Here is a 21,124-nt window from a genome sequence, read left to right as displayed (position 1 = left end):
AACATTTTGTCATTGCTCCTCCTAAGAAATCTCTTGTTTGATGATTAGGCCCATGATTGAACTGTGATTTTAATTCCATTACAGTTGTTTACTTCAATGGCCTTGTATTTATGAACCTGTATGCCAACTGAACCTTACTTCATAAACATTTTGTCATTGCTCCTCCTAAGAAATCTCTTGTTTGATGATTAGGCCCATGATTGAACTGTGATTTTAATTCCCTCACAGTTGTTGACTTCAATGGCCTTGTATTTATGAACCTGCATGCCAACTGAACCTTACTTCATAAACATTTTGTCATTGCTCCTCCTAAGAAATCTCTTGTTTGATGATTAGGCCCATGATTGAACTATGATTTTAATTCCCTCACAGTTGTTGACTTCAATGGCCTTGTATTTATGAACCTGCATAACAACTGAACCTTACTTCATAAACATTTTGTCATTGCTCCTCCTAAGAAATCTCTTGTTTGCTGATTAGGCCCATGATTGAACTGTGATTTTAATTTCCTTGCTGTTGTTGACTTCAATGGATTTGTATTTGTGAACCTGCAAGCCAAACGAACCTTACTTCATAAACATTTTATCATTGCTCCTCCTGAGAAATCTCTTGTTTCATGATCAGGCCCATGATTGAACTATGATTTTAATTCCCTCACAGTTTTTGACTTCAATGGCCTTGTATTTATGAACCTGCATAACAAATGAACCTTACTTCATAAACATTTTGTCATTGCTCCTCCTAAGAAATCTCTTGTTTGATGATTAGGCCCATGATTGAACTGTGATTTTAATTCCATTACAGTTGTTTACTTCAATGGCCTTGTATTTATGAACCTGTATGCCAACTGAACCTTACTTCATAAACATTTTGTCATTGCTCCTCCTAAGAAATCTCTTGTTTGATGATTAGGCCCATGATTGAACTGTGATTTTAATTCCCTCACAGTTGTTGACTTCAATGGCCTTGTATTTATGAACCTGCATGCCAACTGAACCTTACTTCATAAACATTTTGTCATTGCTCCTCCTAAGAAATCTCTTGTTTGATGATTAGGCCCATGATTGAACTATGATTTTAATTCCCTCACAGTTGTTGACTTCAATGGCCTTGTATTTATGAACCTGCATAACAACTGAACCTTACTTCATAAACATTTTGTCATTGCTCCTCCTAAGAAATCTCTTGTTTGCTGATTAGGCCCATGATTGAACTGTGATTTTAATTTCCTTGCTGTTGTTGACTTCAATGGATTTGTATTTGTGAACCTGCAAGCCAAACGAACCTTACTTCATAAACATTTTATCATTGCTCCTCCTGAGAAATCTCTTGTTTCATGATCAGGCCCATGATTGAACTATGATTTTAATTCCCTCACAGTTTTTGACTTCAATGGCCTTGTATTTATGAACCTGCATAACAAATGAACCTTACTTCATAAACATTTTGTCATTGCTCCTCCTAAGAAATCTCTTGTTTGATGATTAGGCCCATGATTGAACTGTGATTTTAATTCCCTCATAGTTGTTGACTTCAATGGCCTTGTATTTATGAACCTGCATGCCAACTGAACCTTACTTCATAAACATTTTGTCATTGCTCCTCCTAAGAAATCTCTTGTTTGATGATTAGGCCCATGATTGAACTATGATTTTAATTCCCTCACAGTTGTTGACTTCAATGGCCTTGTATTTATGAACCTGCATAACAACTGAACCTTACTTCATAAACATTTTGTCATTGCTCCTCCTAAGAAATCTCTTGTTTGCTGATTAGGCCCATGATTGAACTGTGATTTTAATTTCCTTGCTGTTGTTGACTTCAATGGATTTGTATTTTTGAACCTGCATGCCAACTGAACCTTACTTCATAAACATTTTATCATTGCTCCTCCTAAGAAATATCTTGTTTCATGATCAGGCCCATGATTGAACTATGATTTTAATTCCCTCACAGTTTTTGACTTCAATGGCCTTGTATTTATGAACCTGCATAACAAATGAACCTTACTTCATAAACATTTTGTCATTGCTCCTCCTAAGAAATCTCTTGTTTGATGATTAGGCCCATGATTGAACTGTGATTTTAATTCCATTACAGTTGTTTACTTCAATGGCCTTGTATTTATGAACCTGTATGCCAACTGAACCTTACTTCATAAACATTTTGTCATTGCTCCTCCTAAGAAATCTCTTGTTTGATGATTAGGCCCATGATTGAACTGTGATTTTAATTCCCTCACAGTTGTTGACTTCAATGGCCTTGTATTTATGAACCTGCATGCCAACTGAACCTTACTTCATAAACATTTTGTCATTGCTCCTCCTAAGAAATCTCTTGTTTGATGATTAGGCCCATGATTGAACTATGATTTTAATTCCCTCACAGTTGTTGACTTCAATGGCCTTGTATTTATGAACCTGCATAACAACTGAACCTTACTTCATAAACATTTTGTCATTGCTCCTCCTAAGAAATCTCTTGTTTGCTGATTAGGCCCATGATTGAACTGTGATTTTAATTTCCTTGCTGTTGTTGACTTCAATGGATTTGTATTTGTGAACCTGCAAGCCAAACGAACCTTACTTCATAAAAATTTTATCATTGCTCCTCCTGAGAAATATCTTGTTTCATGATCAGGCCCATGATTGAACTATGATTTTAATTCCCTCACAGTTTTTGACTTCAATGGCCTTGTATTTATGAACCTGCATAACAAATGAACCTTACTTCATAAACATTTTGTCATTGCTCCTCCTAAGAAATCTCTTGTTTGATGATTAGGCCCATGATTGAACTGTGATTTTAATTCCCTCACAGTTGTTGACTTCAATGGCCTTGTATTTATGAACCTGCATTTCGGAGTAAACTTAGGACAGGAATTTAGTGTACATTGTGGGATTAAAAATCTGAAACCAAGTGATTGTCGTACACACACGTTGTATGGTGTTGACAAAGATAAGAATTACATTTCTGTCTCGACGGTATAGCATATTATCGCCTTAGAGTTTGAAGTTAGGAGAAGGCAACCAGTACTGCATTATAATTTTTTTTTCCAAAATCGGTACGGTGCGGCGTGTGTTTCTGGACTACGAAACACCTTACATGCTGTAAGTTTTATGGTGAACATCAGAGATGAGAGAATAGGAAAGAGAGCAATCAACTGAAGCCAAATATAATGCATCACATGTAGTTTCTTCGTCACGGTACTAAATCAATTCTATCACGCAATCATCAAATCGAGGAACTCGACTACATCAGTACTAAACTCCAGTGTAGACATGCAATTATAACACGTAATCAGTAGAAAAACATCAAAGGCATTTATTTAATACTAGTTGCAGAGAATTTTCACCGCCGAAACTTTTTCTTGAGACATAATAATGTCGCTGTTAGCAGACGGTGCCTGCTCTTGGAAGTACTGCTTTCATTAGTTTGTTAACCCCGACGACAAAGACATATAATGGATAAATTCGTCATTCGGAAAAATAAAAACTAACGTCCAATCTATCGGGATAGCCGAATAATCCACGAATGGGAACGAAAACGTATTAATCTCGTGATATGAGAACGGATGCTATTTTGACCCCGGTAATCCGACGTTCGGGCCCCGAACGAGAAACAAGACACTGCCGAATTCCACTGCTAAGCTCCGCCTCTCCCAGTATGAAAAACTTGGGTAGCAGTTTACATAACCATTTCATATATTTTTCTGTGTTTAACGGAATATTGACTCGTAATTATAAATACTCGCTTTATTTACTTTTAAAAATCATATTAAACCTTGGCTGTAATAATGATACGCATCGAAAAGCTCATTTATGAAATCAGCTGTTTGTAGAGGGTATGAGAACATTACGAATAATTCAGACTGGTGGTTATAAAAATCTAGGGTTAAGCAATTTTTAAAAAATTTTATGCATCCACCGAGATTATTACAACGACATCGATATACAGGCGAAGCAGAAATCAGCCAATATATTCTTGTCGTGATCTGTCGTAGTGACTTTCTGATTTACGTTTTCGTCATAACAAAATGCAGTAATCGAGTCGGTATTCTTAAGTTTTCTCAAGAGTAGAGTGTGAACAAGTGATTTTTTAACATTATGGTATGAATAGACTGACGGAAACATATTATCTAAGCAATGGACTAGCTGAGGTTGCAAAAACGGATGTTTTGGCGTTACGACCACTTTAAAAAATAGTTTTCACGATTAAAAATAGGTTAACGGATCACTTATTCTTCTATTTCAACAGTAAAGTGTGATCAAGTGAATAGTAACGGTCTTGATTGAGTTAACTGCAGGAAATAATTAATTTAAACAAAATTCGAGTACACCACGCCGAAAACTTGCGTGGTTATATTACAGTCATTAAACTGACTTAAATAATTGATGGAAAATATAAAATCTAGACGTGCATTAATGCCAAAAACATTATAGAACCAATCAATGATTGATATTGCAAACTTTGTTTGTGAAATGTTTCTTGCTATTCTAATTTACATCAGCCACCATACGACCCACATAGCATGTTAACTCATGTCAAGTTTGAGTTTTCCTTACCATGTCAAGGTTGACTCTTTGAAGCTGCCAAATCCAGCCCATATCAAGCTACCGAACTTCTTTTTTCCCTTGTGGCGTCTAGGCTGAAATATTTTCTGGTCAGAAAGCTCACTCACTCACATGTTACACAATTTATTCACCTATGGCAAGCAAAAACACACTGTGTTGTACAGCATAAGCAATGGCCATGTATTTGATTCCGAGAATTACCATTGAAAGCAATATTTTTTCCTCAGGCTCTAGGGTAAGATTTTCATAGCCCATGGAATCTCTAATTCAGTGTCAAAAATATACAATCAGTGGTGGCTGTTCATTTACCCCAGGTTAATACATAAGAGTGCCAATTTGGTAACCAATACTTAGTTCTCCAATTTCAGGTTTGAATATTTTATTATGGTAAAAAAGAAACGATACTTTATCCTGAAAATTTTTGAATTTATTCCAAACATTGGAGCCTTAATTAAAGGAGATAATTTGGACCCATGCACCTGAAGACTCAGGGAACATCAAAGCCAGAGTAATCAAAGAAAAATTACATTAAGGTTCTAAATCATTGTCTGAAAAGTGTATTAAAGGACAGGTTCTCGTTAAATCCTGCAGGATGTATATGAGGAGAATGGATCGTTTAAGTATAAGACCAAATCAGTGTATGCATGTTTCACAAAGTCTGCCACTAAAATTCCTTGTGATTATGTCTACATGCATGGAAAGAGCTGAGATATCAAGTTCTTTATACATTTATGATATAAAATTGTGCTATCACCACTAAAATGTTATAGAAACTAGTGTATTTGAAGCCATCCATTCACCTTGGAGCCAACAGCAATAACCCTTGGAATGGACACAATTTGATTATATTTGATTTGGTGCTAGAATGCTTAATTATCAACGGATTTGGTTCAAACTAAATTTAAAACGTCCAAAATATTGTGAGTATCTAATCGTAGTGAGTGAGTTTAGGCCCCGAGGTTTGAGTAGTTTAGGAAATATCTGAGAGGTATGTGGTTGAGAAATGGAATTTTTCACTTGTAAAATTCAAAATGTATGTTTACAATCAGTAATCATGGAGGGATATTGAGGTGAGGCTATTAAAAGCTTCATAGTACTATCATAAATAAGTGTATTGAGTTTGAAAACGATAGCATTATTAGATCCTACGATATCATCAGATTTGCGTTTGAACCATATGGTACGACGAAATTTTGACCCAAAACCTTATTTTGCCATATATAGGATAATTACCGACGGATTTCGGCGAAATATGTCTTAAAACGATCACAATTATGTGTAGTACATGCGTGCAGAGTTTGGGAGCGATGCGACTCATGGTTAAAACTGTAGCTCAAGAGTTATAACGGTCAGATTTTTCGCGTGAAATTTTTCAACTCAGTATAATGGACAAATATGTAGCATTAGGTAATTCAAGGCGAATTTTGACAGGAGACGCTTAAAAGGTCTATAGAACTAAAAGAAATAAGAGTGAAGTGTCTCCAAGCGATTGAATTTATAGTTCCAGAGATAACCGTGGTTTTATATGTATTGGGGTATAGGGTGAAGGAATTTTGACCCAAAACCTTATTTTGCCATATATAGGATAATTACCGACGGATTTCGGCGAAATATGTCTTAAAACGATCACAATTATGTGTAGTACATGCGTGCAGAGTTTGGGAGCGATGCGACTCATGGTTAAAACTGTAGCTCAAGAGTTATCACCGTTCAGATTTTTCGCGTGAAATTTTTCAACTCAGTATAATGGACAAATATGTAGCATTAGGTAATTCAAGGCGAATTTTGACAGGAGACGCTTAAAAGGTCTATAGAACTAAAAGAAATAAGAGTGAAGTGTCTCCAAGCGATTGAATTTATAGTTCCAGAGATAACCGTGGTTTTATATGTATTGGGGTATAGCGTGAAGGAAATTTGACCCAAAACCTTATTTTGCCATATATAGGATAATTACCGACGGATTTCGGCGAAATATGTCTTAAAACGATCACAATTATGTGTAGTACATGCGTGCAGAGTTTGGGAGCGATGCGACTCATGGTTAAAACTGTAGCTCAAGAGTTATAACGGTCAGATTTTTCGCGTGAAATTTTTCAACTCAGTATCATGGTGGGACGGATTTAAAAACATTGATGTGATCGAATCAAATATTTGTGGGGAGTTTTGGTGCCACAAAGTCGATAGCTCGAATAATGTACTGTCATATGTGCACGTCCCGGTTCCTAGAGTAAGATTAGTGATGGAATGTTAGACATTGTGTGGAAACCAAATTCAAGAGGCATTTCGATCGGACAAGTTTAAAACGTTGGGGTAATTAATTCAAATTTTTTTGTGCAGTTTAAGTGCTACCAAAATGAACAGTTTCAAATAATATCAGCAAAGGTTTGTCACATAGAGAAATATTTCCTTGTCAGCATTCACCAAGGACTCCAACAGCATGGGACATAACTCCAACAGCATAAGACATGGAGACCACAGGCTTTCTTTCAGGCAAACTTCTCATGCAGCAGACGTGGTTTAAATGATCAGGACAGACCCGTTCCTACATGCCAGAGGACGTGAATCTGAAAGAAAGTTAAAATCTGACATATATCGATATCCCTTTGGCTCACACTTAAATTGAATTCCTGTCAATAGAGCCTTCCTTCAAGTGAAGATATACCATGAAACATTCTCCAATTGTAGCATGCATGAAGTTATAAGTCACTGCAATTCAGTGTGCATAATTATTTAGTTTAAAAAAGTTTTAGTTAAAAAAATATTTGTATGTGATAGTGTTCGTAGTTTAAACGAGGATATATTCGAAAATGTGGATTGTACAGCACAGCAATTCCAGTCATAAGCTTCCTAAAATAACTGACATTCTCCCTAATGTAAGATCCGATGTGATCCTCCAAGACCTGAAATGGAATTACAGAGACTATTAAAACGATACATGCTACGTAACTTTCACAGGTTGTAAAATCTCACACATTAACCAAACACAAGAATGAAGTTGAAATGTCGTTCAGCATTTGTCAGGTGTTTGAAAGGCTGTTCATGGCAATGTACAAGGTATATCATATTCTCAAATAACACAAGCTAGTTCATGCTATTAGTGAATACACGACTTATATATTACAATCTCAGGATGTCAACATGACATTTCTAGATTCCAACTCAATATCATTTATAATTTCAAAAATATCCCTTTTCAAGTGCCTGATATTTTGCAAAGGCAATATTTCTAATAAAATCCTAAGTTTCCTAACTTTAAAAATATCCTAAGTGACGTTCCAAAGAAAATTAATGTGTTTTCATATTTCATGCGATCACTCGGAAAAACTCCTATGTCAAACTTTTCTCCTCGAAATTACATTTCTCGACCGATGTACTCAGGATGACTATTAAATTTATCACATATTCACACCTTCCATTCCCATAAAATATCATTGCCGTCAGAATCGAAATTTTTTAATTATTCCACCCGATATCCAGAAGAAATTATCATAGGGCGTTAGCTTGGCCCAAAACTTTTTACAACTCACCGTCACCGTTACAACTCTTTCACGTCCACGACTCAAGTACAAAGTTTTACACGGATTTCCCGAATAACATGGTATTTAAAAATCCGAATTGCTATGTATCTTGTTTTAGAATGTGTGTTGATGTGAAATAACACGTAAAACATTGCTTGGTGGCCACTTTGTGTTAAATAAACGGCTTTTTCCGTCATCTCGACTGCTCGGCGTGGCATTTCGGAGTAAACTTAGGACAGGAATTTAGTGTACATTGTGGGATTAAAAATCTGAAACCAAGTGATTGTCGTACACACACGTTGTATGGTGTTGACAAAGATAAGAATTACATTTCTGTCTCGACGGTATAGCATATTATCGCCTTAGAGTTTGAAGTTAGGAGAAGGCAACCAGTACTGCATTATAATTTTTTTTCCAAAATCGGTACGGTGCGGCGTGGGTTTCTGGACTACGAAACACGTTACATGCTGTAAGTTTTATGGTGAACATCAGAGATGAGAGAATAGGAAAGAGAGCAATCAACTGAAGCCAAATATAATGCATCACATGTAGTTTCTTCGTCACGGTACTAAATCAATTCTATCACGCAATCATCAAATCGAGGAACTCGACTACATCAGTACTAAACTCCAGTGTAGACATGCAATTATAACACGTAATCAGTAGAAAAACATCAAAGGCATTTATTTAATACTAGTTGCAGAGAATTTTCTCCGCCGAAAGTTTTTCTTGAGACATAATTTCGCTGTTAGCAGACGGTGCCTGCTCTTGGAAGTACTGCTTTCATTAGTTTGATAACCCCGACGAAAAAGACATATAATGGATAAATTCGTCATTCGTAAAAATAAAAACTAACGTCCAATCTATCGGGATAGCCGAATAATCCACGAATGGGAACGAAAACGTATTAATCTCGTGATATGAGAACGGATGCTATTTTGACCCCGGTAATCCGACGTTCGGGCCCCGAACGAGAAACAAGACACTGCCGAATTCCACTGCTAAGCTCCGCCTCTCCCAGTATGAAAAACTTGGGTAGCAGTTTACATAACCATTTCATATATTTTTCTGTGTTTAACGGAATATTGACTCGTAATTATAAATACTCGCTTTATTTACTTTTAAAAATCATATTAAACCTTGGCTGTAATAATGATACGCATCGAAAAGCTCATTTATGAAATCAGCTGTTTGTAGAGGGTATGAGAACATTACGAATAATTCAGACTGGTGGTTATAAAAATCTAGGGTTAAGCAATTTTTAAAAAATTTTATGCATCCACCGAGATTATTACAACGACATCGATATACAGGCGAAGCAGAAATCAGCCAATATATTCTTGTCGTGATCTGTCGTAGTGACTTTCTGATTTACGTTTTCGTCATAACAAAATGCAGTAATCGAGTCGGTATTCTTAAGTTTTCTCAAGAGTAGAGTGTGAACAAGTGATTTTTTAACATTATGGTATGAATAGACTGACGGAATCATCTACAAAAACAATTCCTTCGAAGATTGCTCAAGACCACAAATTTTTCAATTTCAAAACCCAATTGTTGCTAATGATGACCTCACCCTCTGGTCTTTGGACAAGAGTCCATGTATTATTTTATTATATCCATATATTATAGAAACAAACATTACTGTGAAGTGTTACAGCCTCAGAATGATTTATTTAAAAAACATGCTATTTGAAGTGCCTGGCATTTTGCAAACTAAATTTTCAAAATCAACATTATATCCTAGAAACCTTAAAAAACAATGGATTTTGGTGGGACCGGCTTTAAAACGATAAGAAAATTAAGAGAATTGTTTGTGACGAGTTTAAGTGCGAAGGATGAAACGGTTTAAAACGTATCTCAGGATTTGTTAAATAAGAAATGAAATTTTCAGTTTCGATACAATAAATTAATGCAAAATCAGTAATTGAAGACGGATTTTGACCTGAGAGGTCTAAAAGGTTCCTTTTACTAAAACAAAGACGAGAGTGGAGTTTCAGAACGATCGACTTATGAGTTCCTAAAATAACTTCAGTTTTCTGTTTGACGTTTTCAGCGTGATGTGGCCAAAATTATATTTCGTGCTAGAATGGTCAATTACGAACCGATTCTGATGAAATTTGTTTTAAATCGTCCACAATAATGCGAGTATCAAATCGTGGTGAATTCAGTCCCTGGGGTTCGAGTAGTTTAAGATAAATCTGAGAGGATGTGTTTGAAAAATCCAATTTTTCGCTTGCAAAATTAAAAACATGTGTTTAAAAACAGTAATTTAAGAGGGATTCAGACAGGAGCTGTTTGGATCGTTCCTTCCACCGTAACAGATGAAAATGTGGAGTTTCAGAAGGATCGACTTATTAGTTTGGGAGATAAATATCAGGTTGACGTTACTTTCTGGGAGCGCAAGCCATTTTTGAAGCAAATACTTTTTTCGCCACACGAGACATAATTACCCAATTATTTAAATGAAACATGGTTTTAAACGATGACCGTTAAGGGCACTACCAACGTGGGTAGTTTGGGATCGATCCATAAAATAGTTTAACTTAAATGTCAGGAGATGTCAGGGTACACTAAACGTTTCAGGAGTGAATTTGAAATTTTCCTTGAAATACAGAATTTAATTCCTTTTTTGACAGGAGACGTATGAAAACGTTCGCATAACCTAATAGATGGTGAATTTAAAGTTTCAGAACGATCGACTTATGAGTTCCTTAAATAACTTCAGTCTTCTGTTTGACGTTTTCAGCGTGATGTGGCCAAAATTATATTTCGTGCTAGAATGGTCAATTACGAACCGATTCTGATGAAATTTGTTTTAAATCGTCCACAATAATGTGAGTATCAAATCGTGGTGAATTCAGTCCCTGGGGTTCGAGTAGTTTAAGATAAATCTGAGAGGATGTGTTTGAAAAATCCAATTTTTCGCTTGCAAAATTAAAAACATGTGTTTAAAAACAGTAATTTAAGAGGGATTCAGACAGGAGCTGTTTGGATCGTTCCTTCCACCGTAACAGATGAAAATGTGGAGTTTCAGAAGGATCGACTTATTAGTTTGGGAGATAAATATCAGGTTGACGTTACTTTCTGGGAGCGCAAGCCATTTTTGAAGCAAATACTTTTTTCGCCACACGAGACATAATTACCCAATTATTTAAATGAAACATGGTTTTAAACGATGACCGTTAAGGGCACTACCAACGTGGGTAGTTTGGGATCGATCCATAAAATAGTTTAACTTAAATGTCAGGAGATGTCAGGGTACACTAAACGTTTCAGGAGTGAATTTGAAATTTTCCTTGAAATACAGAATTTAATTCCTTTTTTGACAGGAGACGTATGAAAACGTTCGCATAACCTAATAGATGGTGAATTTAAAGTTTCAGAACGATCGACTTATGAGTTCCTTAAATAACTTCAGTTTTCTGTTTGACATTTTCAGCGCGATGGGTTTTGTCGCCAAAATTAGATTTCGTGCTAGAATGGTCAATTACGAACCGATTCTGATGAAATTTGTGTTAAATCGTCCACAATAATGTGAGTATCAAATCGTGGTGAATTCAGTCCCTGGGGTTCGAGTAGTTTAAGATAAATCTGAGAGGATGTGTTTGAAAAATCCAATTTTTCGCTTGCAAAATTAAAAACATGTGTTTAAAAACAGTAATTTAAGAGGGATTCAGACAGGAGCTGTTTGGATCGTTCCTTCCACCGTAACAGATGAAAATGTGGAGTTTCAGAAGGATCGACTTATTAGTTTGGGAGATAAATATCAGGTTGACGTTACTTTCTGGGAGCGCAAGCCATTTTTGAAGCAAATACTTTTTTCGCCACACGAGACATAATTACCCAATTATTTAAATGAAACATGGTTTTAAACGATGACCGTTAAGGGCACTACCAACGTGGGTAGTTTGGGATCGATCCATAAAATAGTTTAACTTAAATGTCAGGAGATGTCAGGGTACACTAAACGTTTCAGGAGTGAATTTGAAATTTTCCTTGAAATACAGAATTTAAGGCCTTTTTTGACAGGAGACGTATGAAAACGTTCGCATAACCTAATAGATGGTGAATTTAAAGTTTCAGAACGATCGACTTATGAGTTCCTTAAATAACTTCAGTTTTCTGTTTGACGTTTTCAGCGTGATGTGGCCAAAATTATATTTCGTGCTAGAATGGTCAATTACGAACCGATTCGGTTGAAATTAGTTTTAAATCGTCCACAATAATGTGAGTATCAAATCGTGGTGAATTCAGTCCCTGGGGTTCGAGTAGTTTAAGATAAATCTGAGAGGATGTGTTTGAAAAATCCAATTTTTCGCTTGCAAAATTAAAAACATGTGTTTAAAAACAGTAATTTAAGAGGGATTCAGACAGGAGCTGTTTGGATCGTTCCTTCCACCGTAACAGATGAAAATGTGGAGTTCCAGAAGGATCGACTTATTAGTTTGGGAGATAAATATCAGGTTGACGTTACTTTCTGGGAGCGCAAGCCATTTTTGAAGCAAATACTTTTTTCGCCACACGAGACAAAATTACCCAATTATTTAAATGAAACATGGTTTTAAACGATGACCGTTAAGGGCACTACCAACGTGGGTAGTTTGGGATCGATCCATAAAATAGTTTAACTTAAATGTCAGGAGATGTCAGGGAACAGAAAACGTTTCAGGAGTGAATTTGAAATTTTCCTTGAAATTCAGAATTTAATTCCTTTTTTGACAGGAGACGTATGAAAACGTTCGCATAACCTAATAGATGGTGAATTTAAAGTTTCAGAACGATCGACTTATTAGTTTGGGAGATAGACCTCAGGTTTGCATTTGGAGATTGGACCGTGATATGTTGTTGCAAATAATGTGATTAAAATGGAATTCTACAAAAACAAATGATATTGGCAAAGGTTAATTTCTTCGTCAGCATTCAGCAACACTGTCGTGGTTACCCATCGAAGTTAATCTTGAACTTGTATAGCTTCAAGAGCCGATGGCAAGTCCAACTTGGAGACCAACATGGACAGGCAAACTTCTGGCTCAGCAAAACTGGGGCCACAGCAGGGGACGCGAACCTGAAATAAAGTTAAAAAATGTATGAGCATGTCTACGCATACAGATTAGAAGTCAATGTTTTATAATAAACTTCACGGCAAGTTGTTAACATATGGTGCTGGAAATAACAGTGCCATTCATGAACTCACTAGTCTGTCATCCATCAGTACGTGTCGTCAAGTGTTATTAAAATAGTATTTCCACCGAGTTTCATCATTCACAACTTTAAAAAATATCCTAACTGACGTTCCAAAGAAAATTAATGTTTTTTCATATTTCATGCCATCACTCGGAAAAACTCCTATGTCAAACTTTTCTCCTCGAAATTACATTTCTCGACCGATGTACTCAGGATGACTATTAAATTTATCACATATTCACACCTTCCATTCCCATAAAATATCATTGCCGTCAGAATCGAAATATTTTAATTATTCCACCCGATATCCAGAAGAAATTATCATAGGGCGTTAGCTTGGCCCAAAACTTTTTCCCCCGTTACGTAAACCTGGAGACCCTTGTCGGTATTACGACAGTAATCTCAGTAAACGATCAAGGGTTGAAAAAAAGGGAAGATTTCGGCAATGAGTTAAATTACACTTGATGATCACGAGTAAATTTCTCCAAATCCCGTCTTAATCTCCCGAGTTTCGTTGCCATGAAAAACGTTTGGGCCAAGTTGACGCTGGCGCGATGCATGCATATCGCCGTTCAAATAATATGATTAAAATGGAATTCTACACAAATAAAAGATAATGGCAAAGTGTATCAGACAAAGAAAAATATATTAAAGCATACATAAGTGTCGAGTTTCGTAGCCTTAGATTAATTAGTTTAAAATATATCCCATTAGAAGTGCCCGAGATATTGCAATGGCTGATTTTCCAATATAAACATTATATCTTATGAACAGTAAAAACCAACGGATTTTGATGGGACTAGTTTTAAAAGAATAGGAGAAATAAGGCAATTGTTCGTGACGAGTGTCAGTGCGATTGAATTAATGGTTTAATTAATATGTTGCAATCCCTGTCTGTCAACATGAAATTCGTAGAGTCAAACACAATGTTATTCATAAAAACCATAGTTACCGTGGGATTTTGATGGGAGACGCTTTAAAACGTAGATAATAATTATACACACGTTATTGTAGAGTTTCGTAACCCTAGAGTTAGTAATTTCAAAAACATCTCATTTCAAGTGACTGATATTTTGCAAAGGCTGATTTTCCGATATAAACATTATATCTTATGAACAGTAAAAACCAACGGATTTTGATGGGACTAGTTTTAAAAGAATAGGAGAAATAAGGCAATTGTTCGTGACGAGTGTCAGTGCGATTGAATTAATGGTTTAATTAATATGTTACACTCAGTGGCTGAGAAACTGAAATTCCAAATGTCAAACTCAAAATTATTCATGAAAACCATAGTTGCCGTGGGATCTTGATGGGAGACGCTTTAAAACGTAGATAATAATTATACAAACGTTATTGAAGAGTTTCGTAACCCTAGAGTTAGTAATTTCAAAAATATCCTATTTCAAGTGACTGATATTTTCAAAAGGTTGATTTTCCAATATAAACATTATATCTTATAAACCGTTAGAAGCATCGGATTTTAGTGGGACAAGTTTTAAAAGAATAGGAGAAATTAGGCAATTGTTCGTGACGAGTGTCAGTGCGATTGAATTTATGGTTTAATTAATATGTTACAATCTGCCGGTGAAAAAATAACATTACATGTGTCATACAGAAAATTATTTGTTTAAGCCATAATTACCGAGGGATTTGGACGGGAGACAATTCAAAACGTAGGTAACGTTTACACGAACATTTTTGTGGAGTTTGGTAGCCACAGAATGAATAGTTTGAAAAATATCCCATAAATGTTCACAAAGTTGTCATCGTGTCAACATGCAAATATGGGAACCCACTGTGGAGTATGTGGCTGTATGATGCAACACAATATTTCTTAACATGCAACTAAACTACACTAATAATAAGCACTGTTGTACACATGCATTTAAAACTTGATCATTTAATCACTTGCACACTGCTCACTTCACGGTCACACGCATTTCTTTAATACTTTCACAGAAAAACTTCAAAATGCACCGATCACAACAAAACTTCACTTCTAAGACTCGGGCAGGATTCCTCGTAAGACCGTCACTTGCTTTCTTAAAATTACCCAACAGCCATTCAACAGTTGAAATGCATTTATGTTTCCCAAGGGTATATTTACAGGTTGTCGGCGGCGATCGGCTCATCACAGTTCAACCTGAAAAATTGACAATAATAAAAGCACGTATTCCCGCCAACTTCCATTGCACATTCAAAATATATCGACACCACTTCAAACCACCGATCCATCCCAATGAACAGAAGACGTAGCTAATTCAAAATTAATCAAAAACACATCATCTCTTAACGAACGATATCATGCAATCACATTTGCCGGTCGTAGAACAGGCAACACGATAACTCGACTACATCAGTAATAAACTCCAGTGTAGAAATGCAATCATAACACGTAATCTGTAGTTAACATCAAAGGCATTTATTTAACACTCGTTACAGAGATTTTGTACCACCGAAAATTTTCCCGGAGACGTAACTTCGCAAAAGGTGCCTGCTCTTGGAAGTACTGCTTTCATTATTTTGATAACCTCGACAACACAGGGATATGATGCCTAAATTCGTCATTCGTAAAAATTGAAAGTTACGTCGAATCGATCGGGATAGCCGAATAATCCACAAATTGGAACGAAAATGTATTAATCCCGTGATATGAGAACGGCTGCTTTTTTGACCCCGGTAATCCGACAGCTGACGGGAAAAACAAGCGACGTTCGGGCCCCGAACGAGAAAGGGGACAATGCCGAATTCCTTACTTTCAGCAGACTATATCCCAGCCACCACAAGACAATACTTTTGGGCTCTTATTCTGTACATGAGTCGCAATAAATAGCACATGCTATTCTGCGGGTCATCATTGCAACGAGACCGTATTCCAAATGAAGCGTTGTAATATTTTTTTTCGCAATGGGAGTCTTGCCAAGCTCCGCCCAACCTAGTATGAAAAACTTGGGTAGCAATTTCCGTAAACATTAGATATTTCATACATTTTTCTGTATTTAACGGAATATTGACTCGCAATTATAAATACTCGCTTTATTTACTTTTAAAAATCATAGTAAACCGTGGATGTACATATGATACGCATTGAAAATCTCATTTATGAAATCAGCTGTTAGTCGAGGGTATGAGAAAATGACGTGGCGGTTATTTGTTTTCGTATCGGCTAATCATTATTATGTGATCACATTTTAATGTGGAAAATACAATCGGCATTAAAAGAGGGTGTGAAACCAATTTTTTGCGAGCCACGGCAAGTTCCTATTTCATTCAAAGGAAAGGTTGAGAAGGAACTTGACAGGCTAGTATCTGAAGGTCGTTGGTTCTTCAGAGTTGTTTAACCTCTCTTGCTGACTGGAGTGATAACAATTCATTGAAGCATAACTCAAGTAAATGTAATGTACTTACCTTTTGTCGAGGGAAAATCCCATACTTAAAGAACTACATTTTAGGTTAGCGTAGGCTGAATAGTTAGCATAGTTAGCATAGGCTGAATTTTCGATAACAACATTATGTCATATAAACGGTAAAAACCAGTGGATTTTGATGGGGACGGTTTTTAAACGTTAAGAAAATTGAGACAAATATTCGTGATTAGTGTCTGTGCAACAGAGTCAATAGTTTTAAAAATGTGTTACAATCTGATACTGAGTATATCATTTTTCCATCTTCATACTCAAAATTATTTCTAAAAACCATGATTATCGTTGGATTTTGACTCGTGACGTTTCAAATCGTAGGTAACATTAAAACAAACATTATTGTGGAGTCTCGTAGGCACAGTAGGAATAGTTTGAAAAATATCCCATATTATGTGCCTGACAGTTAGCATAGGCTGAATTTTCGATAACAGCATTATGTCATGTAAACGGTAAAAACCAGTGGATTTTGATGGTCACGGTTTTAAAACGTTAAGAAAATTGAGACAAATATTCGTGATTAGTGTCAGTGCAACAGAGTCAATAGTTTTAAAAATGTGTTACAATCTGATACTGAGTACATCATTTTTCCATTTTCATACTCAAAATTATATCTAAAAACCATGATTATCGTTGGATTTTGACGGGTGACGTTTCAAATCGTAGGTAACATTAAAACAAACATTATTATAAGAAACGTGACCGAAATGCGAGGAGAAATAGGGTTTCAACTCAGATTGGGTCATCTCGAATCTGTGTGCTGGGTGCATGGCACCACAAATCATGTAATATTTTCAAAACTTGTGTTTTAATCACGCTGAAACTCTACTTAAATACTTATTATGATATTCCGAACGTTTTAAAAGAAACCTGCCCGAAATCCGATGAGAAATATTTTTTTAACTCAGATTGGTTCATCTTTAATCTGTGTCCTGGGTGCACGACACCACAAATCATGTAATATTTTCAAAACTTGTGTTTTAATCACGCTGAAACTCTACTTAAATACTTATTATGATATTCCAAACGTTTGAAAAGAAACCTGCCCGAAATCCGATGACAAATATTTTTTTAACTCAGATTGGGTCATCTCGAATCTGTGTGCTGGGTGCTTGGCACCACAAATCATGTAATATTTTCAAAACTTGTCACTAAATCACGCTGAAGCTCTACTTAATTACTTATTATGATATTCCGGTCGTTTGAAAAGAAACGTGACCGAAATCCGAGGAGAAATAGGGTTTCAAGTCAGATTGGGTCATCTCGAATCTGTGTGCTGGGTGCTTGGCGCCACAAATCATGTAATATTTTCAAAACTTGTGTTTTAATCGATTCGGTTGAAATTTGTTTTAAATCGTCCACAATAATGTGAGTATCAAATCGTGGTGAATTCAGTCCCTGGGGTTCGAGTAGTTTAAGATAAATCTGAGAGGATGTGTTTGAAAAATCCAATTTTTCGCTTGCAAAATTAAAAACATGTGTTTAAAAACAGTAATTTAAGAGGGATTCAGACAGGAGTTGTTTGGATCGTTCCTTCCACCGTAACAGATGAAAATGTGGAGTTCCAGAAGGATCGACTTATTAGTTTGGGAGATAAATATCAGGTTGACGTTACTTTCTGGGAGCGCAAGCCATTTTTGAAGCAAAAACTTTTTTCGCCACACGAGACATAATTACCCAATTATTTAAATGAAACATGGTTTTAAACGATGACCGTTAAGGGCACTACCAACGTGGGTAGTTTGGGATCGATCCATAAAATAGTTTAACTTAAATGTCAGGAGATGTCAGGGAACAGAAAACGTTTCAGGAGTGAATTTGAAATTTTCCTTGAAATACAGAATTTAATTCCTTTTTTGACAGGAGACGTATGAAAACGTTCGCATAACCTAATAGATGGTGAATTTAAAGTTTCAGAACGATCGACTTATGAGTTCCTTAAATAACATCCGTTTTCTGTTTGACGTTTTCAGCGCGATGAGTTTTGTCGCCAAAATTATATTTCGTGCTAGAATGGTCAATTACGAACCGATTCTGATGAAATTTGTTTTAAATCGTCCACAATAATGTGAGTATCAAATCGTGGTGAATTCAGTCCCTGGGGTTCGAGTAGTTTAAGATAAATCTGAGAGGATGTGTTTGAAAAATCCAATTTTTCGCTTGCAAAATTAAAAACATGTGTTTAAAAACAGTAATTTAAGAGGGATTCAGACATGAGCTGTTTGGATCGTTCCTTCCACCGTAACAGATGAAAATGTGGAGTTCCAGAAGGATCGACTTATTAGTTTGGGAGATAAATATCAGGTTGACGTTACTTTCTGGGAGCGCAAGCCATTTTTGAAGCAAAAACTTTTTTCGCCACACGAGACATAATTACCCAATTATTTAAATGAAACATGGTTTTAAACGATGACCGTTAAGGGCACTACCAACGTGGGTAGTTTGGGATCGATCCATAAAATAGTTTAACTTAAATGTCAGGAGATGTCAGGGAACAGAAAACGTTTCAGGAGTGAATTTGAAATTTTCCTTGAAATACAGAATTTAATTCCTTTTTTGACAGGAGACGTATGAAAACGTTCGCATAACCTAATAGATGGTGAATTTAAAGTTTCAGAACGATCGACTTATGAGTTCCTTAAATAACATCCGTTTTCTGTTTGACGTTTTCAGCGCGATGAGTTTTGTCGCCAAAATTAGATTTCGTGCTAGAATGGTCAATTACGAACCGATTCGGTTGAAATTTGTTTTAAATCGTCCACAATAATGTGAGTATCAAATCGTGGTGAATTCAGTCCCTGGGGTTCGAGTAGTTTAAGATAAATCTGAGAGGATGTGTTTGAAAAATCCAATTTTTCGCTTGCAAAATTAAAAACATGTGTTTAAAAACAGTAATTTAAGAGGGATTCAGACAGGAGCTGTTTGGATCGTTCCTTCCACCGTAACAGATGAAAATGTGGAGTTTCAGAAGGATCGACTTATTAGTTTGGGAGATAAATATCAGGTTGACGTTACTTTCTGGGAGCGCAAGCCATTTTTGAAGCAAATACTTTTTTTGCCACACGAGACATAATTACCCAATTATTTAAATGAAACATGGTTTTAAACGATGACCGTTAAGGGCACTACCAACGTGGGTAGTTTGGGATCGATCCATAAAATAGTTTAACTTAAATGTCAGGAGATGTCAGGGAACGGTAAACGTTTCAGGAGTGAATTTGAAATTTTCCTTGAAATACAGAATTTAATTCCTTTTTTGACAGGAGACGTATGAAAACGTTCGCATAACCTAATAGATGGTGAATTTAAAGTTTCAGAACGATCGACTTATGAGTTCCTAAAATAACTTCAGTTTTCTGTTTGACGTTTTCAGCGTGATGTGGCCAAAATTATATTTCGTGCTAGAATGGTCAATTACGAACCGATTCTGATGAAATTTGTTTTAAATCGTCCACAATAATGTGAGTATCAAATCGTGGTGAATTCAGTCCCTGGGGTTCGAGTAGTTTAAGATAAATCTGAGAGGATGTGTTTGAAAAATTAAATTTTTCGCTTGCAAAATTAAAAACATGTGTTTAAAAACAGTAATTTAAGAGGGATTCAGACAGGAGCTGTTTGGATCGTTCCTTCCACCGTAACAGATGAAAATGTGGAGTTTCAGAAGGATCGACTTATTAGTTTGGGAGATAAATATCAGGTTGACGTTACTTTCTGGGAGCGCAAGCCATTTTTGAAGCAAATACTTTTTTTGCCACACGAGACATAATTACCCAATTATTTAAATGAAACATGGTTTTAAACGATGACCGTTAAGGGCACTACCAACGTGGGTAGTTTGGGATCGATCCATAAAATAGTTTAACTTAAATGTCAGGAGATGTCAGGGAACGGTAAACGTTTCAGGAGTGAATTTGAAATTTTCCTTGAAATACAGAATTTAATTCCTTTTTTGACAGGAGACGTATGAAAACGTTCGCATAACCTAATAGATGGTGAATTTAAAGTTTCAGAACGATCGACTTATGAGTTCCTAAAATAACTTCAGTTTTCTGTTTGACGTTTTCAGCGTGATGTGGCCAAAATTATATTTCGTGCTAGAATGGTCAATTACGAACCGATTCTGATGAAATTTGTTTTAAATCGTCCACAATAATGTGAGTATCAAATCGTGGTGAATTCAGTCCCTGGGGTTCGAGTAGTTTAAGATAAATCTGAGAGGATGTGTTTGAAAAATCCAATTTTTCGCTTGCAAAATTAAAAACATGTGTTTAAAAACAGTAATTTAAGAGGGATTCAGACAGGAGCTGTTTGGATCGTTCCATCCACCGTAACAGATGAAAATGTGGAGTTTCAGAAGGATCGACTTATTAGTTTGGGAGATAAATATCAGGTTGACGTTACTTTCTGGGAGCGCAAGCCATTTTTGAAG

At 36.0% G+C, this 21,124-nt stretch overlaps 1 non-coding gene across 10 annotated transcripts in view; it reads right to left on the bottom strand.

The window, feature by feature from the left end:
* The window catches only part of LOC124173581, a 289,573-nt gene that overhangs the window by 197,267 nt on the left and 71,182 nt on the right, over positions 1 to 21,124 (bottom strand). For 4 of the 10 annotated variants that reach the window (XR_006868619.1, XR_006868618.1, XR_006868621.1 and 1 more), the window contains exons 5-6: positions 14,919 to 15,419; positions 13,035 to 13,157 (exon numbers count right to left, since the gene is read on the bottom strand). The exons of 1 other annotated variant lie outside the window; for it this stretch is intronic. This is a non-coding gene — a transcript (uncharacterized LOC124173581). Of the gene's footprint in view, positions 1 to 4,565; positions 5,835 to 6,663; positions 7,139 to 7,236; positions 7,475 to 8,101; positions 10,951 to 13,034; positions 13,158 to 14,918; positions 15,420 to 21,124 lie in introns of those variants that run through there. 5 more of the 10 variants (XR_006868622.1, XR_006868629.1, XR_006868624.1 and 2 more) reach the window with 5 other exon arrangements.

Source organism: Ischnura elegans, unplaced genomic scaffold (assembly GCF_921293095.1).
Source record: "Ischnura elegans unplaced genomic scaffold, ioIscEleg1.1, whole genome shotgun sequence".
NCBI lineage: Eukaryota > Metazoa > Arthropoda > Insecta > Odonata > Coenagrionidae > Ischnura > Ischnura elegans.
This window is presented reverse-complemented; position numbering and strand designations above follow the sequence as displayed.